This window comes from Adiantum capillus-veneris, chromosome 14 (genome assembly GCF_014529385.1).
Source record: "Adiantum capillus-veneris isolate H3 chromosome 14, ASM1452938v2, whole genome shotgun sequence".
NCBI lineage: Eukaryota > Viridiplantae > Streptophyta > Polypodiopsida > Polypodiales > Pteridaceae > Adiantum > Adiantum capillus-veneris.
The window spans coordinates 5,109,629-5,115,440 of record NC_140944.1 but is presented as its reverse complement, the minus strand read 5'-3'; positions in this window follow the sequence as shown (position 1 = coordinate 5,115,440).

Genomic DNA, 5,812 nt, shown 5'->3' with positions numbered 1-5,812 from the left:
AAAGACTCCATTATTAAGTCCAAAGCTCTGAGGTATGCACCATATCCCACATAGTGGGCTCAACAAAACCGATAATAGATCTCAATTCCACTTACCCTAATATAATGAACAACATCAACCATTTATAGGCTACTTACGGACCTCTCTTCTTAAGTAAGAAAAGAGAAACCAAATGCTCTGATAACAATGTAATGGAATTGGCCTATTAACTTGAGAGTACACTACAACACGTCGCGCATAAATCGGTGCAGGTACTGACGAAATAAAGTTAGTTTAGGGCTGAAATAGGTCTCAAAAGAGACGCCAATTTCGTAACGTCGGAATGATCATCGATATATATAACGTCGGAACAAGCTTCAAAATAACCATCGAAATGCACTACGAAACAAGCACATTTCTATAGCATATTCCAACGTTGATTTAAAAGTGTCTACCGACACTTAAACCATACTTTGTATCGATGACCAAACCTACAATTTTTTTTTGGGTAGAGAGGGCTGGGAAGTGATGCTACATGTACTGCAACAAAAGAAAATAGCCCTCTCTGCCCAAAGGAAGTGTGCACAAGCAACCGCACTCCACCTACAAGCTGACGCTAAAGAGCGAGTATATGGCAATTAGCAAAATTGTAAGAATAACATAACCACAAAATCAAAAGCTTGATCATGGCATAACGTCATAAAAATTTTATAACCATAATTAAAACATGAGTCAAAAACTGTAAAACCATAAACATAACTTGTTTGCCATACCATAACCATTACCATAACTTGCTTGTCATACCATAACCATAATAACCATACCATCATTCCACAACCATAACCATAACCATCACATGATTGCTATACCATCATAGCAAAACCATAACCATAACCATCACATGATTGTCATACCATCATAGCAAAACCATAATCTTAAGTTGACGATCAAACCTTAACCATAACATCTGTGCCATACCATAAACATAAGCACTACAAAATTGTACATGTGCAAACAATCACTGAGTGAGAAGACCCTCAGGGTAATGCCTCCCAGTTGACGTCCTCTCCCTCCTCCTGCACAGCTAGGTCAAAAGGGCCACAAGTCCATGCTTATACCCATACTTCTCCTCTCGGCGTGTCGGAAGGTGCTTCACGGCAATTTCCTACAAAATCATGGTTTATTCATTAGATAAATCTTCAAATAACATATATGTGATTAATAATTTAAAGCATACATATAGTACTTACAAACTCATGTCAAAGCGTACCATAGCCTCCACTCCCAAGATGTGACACTCCAACAGACTCCAAACGTGCTCTGGCTGCATCTCTCTGGTGCTGAAATCTCTGAGGATTGTCTTGTGTCTCTCGTGCAATCCCCGCTCACTCCTCTGCGTCCAACCATGCCAGCTTGGGACTTTCTTCATTGTACCTGTCTCTCGCCTCTAACTGATGGTGTGACATTGTGGACTTTGCCACGCTCAAAATCCAGGAGTTCAAGACTGGATCGTACCCCTCTGCCCGCCTGTACTCTCTCTGAATGGCCTCAACGATGTAATTCTTTCTTTCAAGATCGAGGTTATCCCAAACCCTCCATCACAGAGTGACCAAACTGAATGTACGGAGCTGTCGAATCCTCTGTCGCATGGCCTTGCCGACCCTATCTGCCACAACAGCCCCATCCCTACTCTTGTACACCTTGCTAGGATCATGCTCGTGTAATCCCCAAGGTGTACGTTGTGTGCCGATCGGTGAACTATCTACTGAAGAGAGTGGTGGATGCTCTCTTAGTGGTGTGGACACATCGATAGAACTGCTGCCACAGCAACCACCACCTCCAGATCGACACCTACCTCGTCTCGAGGATGAACCACCCGTCGGTGTAGGGGACACACGAATCCTAGGTGTAGGCGGCACACTAGACTGAGGTGTGGGGCCGCTTGGTGTAGGGACCACACTATTCCCGGGTGTAGGGTCAGTCGTAGTAGGTCTAGAGGGACCTGCTGCCCAAAGGTGTTGTGCCATGGAGATCTGCTCTAGTGTGAACTGAGACAAAAATGAGCCCATCTGCTCGGGTGACATGCCGGTCGGAGTGACAAGAAAACTAAAACTAGGAGAGTATGGTTCACCGTCATCAGCTATGGCTAATCATACACAAACAACACCCACAAAATACGTTAGTCTACAGAAGAAATGCTTAATCAATACAAATAACAAATCAACGAAACTGCTACACAAATGACAACATCTTAAGTGTATTGTCGACTAATAAAAATAGTTTTACAAAAGAGTTCCTAGAAAAAATCATTAGTTTATCTCTCATCCTCTATGAGATCTGATGCACCAAAGATGTCTATCTCAATCTGTACTTTTGCATCTTTGTCATTGAACTCTACTTCTTTGTCGCTCTCCGCATCAGCTTCAGTGTTTGACACCTCATCTCTAGGTTCAGAAAATTGCTCACTGCTGACATCCACCTCAAAAATTTAAACTTAAAGTTGGAGTCGGTCCTGCGCTTTGTTCATGAATTACCTCTTCGACCTCAGCATCCAATCCTTCACACACTTGCTTTCTATGTGGAGCAACTTGAACGACATAGAGCCAACAGGGTTTAGACAGATTATTATCATCATTTTCTGTCCATAGTGGATTGTGTATGAGCACAACTTGTTCACAATGCTGTGGAAGTATGAATGTATCTTGCGCATCTATCCACACCCGCCTAGAGTTCACTTGAATCAATCCACTCTTGTCTTTACGCACAGTTGTATTAGGGCCGATGGTAATAACTTTGAAACACTTGACATCAAAGATAAACATATCAAACTTTCTAAAGCTAATCTTCAAGATGTCTTGGATGTAGCCAAAGTATTCAAGCTGGTTAGTCTTTGTATTCTCATCCCTGGCACTACTCCTACTTTCTTGGATGAAGCTTTCCCTAACACCACTGTCGAAAGTGACCCTTTGCTCGTCGATCTATTGCACTCCGAAGTGTTTCCCATGCAACCACAAAGCTCCATATTTGTGATACTACAACCACAATATTGAAACAGATTATAAGTTATTAAAGCAAACTAATCTGCTTTGGACATGAATCGCAACCCCCTGAGATCTCCTCTTCCTTTTCAGTAATCAACACTCCATTCCTCTTTTCCTCTGAGAGTGTCGCATCTAACCACCACCCAGTTGGAAAGTCAAGCGATTTTTGAAGATGATCTGGAAAAGGAAGGTTTCTAGTGGCATGGTTACGCTTGAATTGAAGGTGATCCATCAAGCGTTATTGCTTTTTCCCTTCATACCTCTCTAGCCACTTTTGCATGATGTCTGAGTTGAGAAGGCAAAATCTTATAACCTTTTCTCGCATTGTGATATCCATCTTTCTAACGATGCCTTGTCCCTGCGGCTCGTCCTCTGTCACCTTGACGTTGACCTTAGTAGTCCATATTTGGGGCATCTCTGGATCAATTGAGACCAAAAATTCAAAGATGAGGACAAGAGACTCTTGTACAAGCCATCTTGTACAAGCCACAAAGCCACGAACAAACCCCTTTAAAGTCTTCATAAATCTCTCCAAGAAGAACATCCACCTGCTATGGACCACCACAGCAACTACAACTTCATCAACTACATGCACAAGTACATGCATTTGGATGGTAAGAATGTTTGTTGGCAACCATGTACACTGCTTTAATAGCATTTAAGCATGTTGCATCGATGTTGTCTTCTCTTATCTCTTTTGAACTGATCCAGCATACCAACTCATTGATTTTGTAGATTGTTCTTCTAATATCATCTGCCAAACAATCCTTTATGGAAATTGGTAAGATGAACTGTAAAACTTTGTGCCAATCGTGGGACTTAAGACCACTGAGATTGTCATCTCTCGTAAAGGCCATTTTCAAACATTGCATGCACCCTGTGGGAGTCTTGAATGAAGATATAGTCTTCTTCACTTGTTGCTCTTTTGCGCGACTGAGAACCCATGGACCTTTTGGTATAGCAAATTTTTCCATTGGGTTTAAGTCGAGGCCACATCTCTGGCATTTGACCCACAGCCTGCAGGTCATCTCTTTGGGCCTTGCTCTCCCTTTTCCAGTGATGGTTTTCCATATGATCTCCTCCACATTCTTGAAGATGTGCATTGGGTCAAGCAAATGATTAATCAGCAAGTCACTCCAATACGGGAGTTCATGGAAAATAGAAAGTCTTTTCATTCCAGGTGGCATCCAGTCTCCCCTCTCCAGCCACATGTTTTTGCAATCGCTCGCTTTCAGTGGATGCATGTCATGTTTGTATATGTTTGGTCCACGTAGCTCATGTCCTTCAGGCAAAAATCCACCATCCTCCTCGTAAAATGTCTTGCTCAAATGCTCAGAGCGGTGGAAGCCAAGTCGAGGACAACATTTCGGGCATGCATGATTTCCCGAGTAACTCAAGCCTAAAACATCACAAAATTAAAATATAAAAGCGTTGGCATAGCCATGAATCCCATGCGTGTGACGGCGTCTGATTGGTTGGGACATATCAACCACATCGATTCCTGTCCACAAGATTTGGAGCTTTTCTATAAGTGGTGCCAGATAGACGTACATGTTCTTTGCTTTGTACTTTCTTGGGATGATCAATGACAACAACAGATGGCTCATGTCCTTCAGGAAAAAATCCACCATCCTCCTCGTAAACTGTCTTGCTCAAATGCTCAGAGCGGTGGAAGCCAAGTCGAGGACCACATTTCGGGCATGCATGATTTCCCGAGTAACTCAAGCCTAAAACATCACAAAATTAAAATATAAAAGCGTTGGCATAGCCATGAATCCCATGCGTGTGACGGCGTCTGATTGGTTGGGACATATCAACCACATCGATTCCTGTCCACAAGATTTGGAGCTTTTCTATAAGTGGTGCCAGATAGACGTCCATGTTCTTTGCTTTGTACTTTCCTGGGATGATCAATGACAACTACAGATGGTCCTTCTTGATAGCGAGCCATGGTGGAAGATTATAATTAACCAGACAAATAGGCCATGTGCTCCATGACGAAATCCGTAATCCGAATGGGTTTACTCCGTCCATTGCCAGACCAAAGCAGATACATCGAGGCTCGTTCTTAAATGTAGGCCAACTTTTCTCTATGTTCTTCCATGCACGAGAGTCAGCAGATGCCCACATCACATCATCTGTCGATATAGTATTTGAGTGCCATGTCATCAAAGCGGCTACGGACTTGCACCTAAACATGCTCTTTATTCTTGGAATAATAGGAAAGTGTCAAAGAACCTTTGCAGGGATAATTTTTTCGTGTGTGTCCTCCCTGTACCTGTTTGATCCACAATTGGGACACTATTCCAAGTTTGCATACTCATTGCAAAAAAGTATACAATCATTAGGACATGCATGTATTTTTTGATAATCCAAACCCAAATTAGTAAGAACCTTTTTAGCGGTTGGACGGGTAGGGGGTATGTGATTCCCTTATGGCAAGATTTGCCCATTGAGAAACCTGTCATTACATGAACAAGTTAGCCCTTTGATCACTTTATATGAATTGTAATTTGCACTTTACCATGCTTAGGATAAAATATGTTTACCTGAAAATCTTTGTGACTAAGGCGTCAGACCAACCATAGACAACCACCAACCGTAGACAGACTGCAAATTAAGCGTTGCCAACGCGGTACGGAGAGCTGAGATTTTTGTACCAGTGTAGAGCGGCATGCGTGCAAAACTTTGCATCATCTCACCCTCTTCATCATTGCTATCATGCCGTCAATATGAACGGGATGGCTGAGGTTGGTCCACAGTACTGCGTTCAATGTTGTCACCTTCTATGT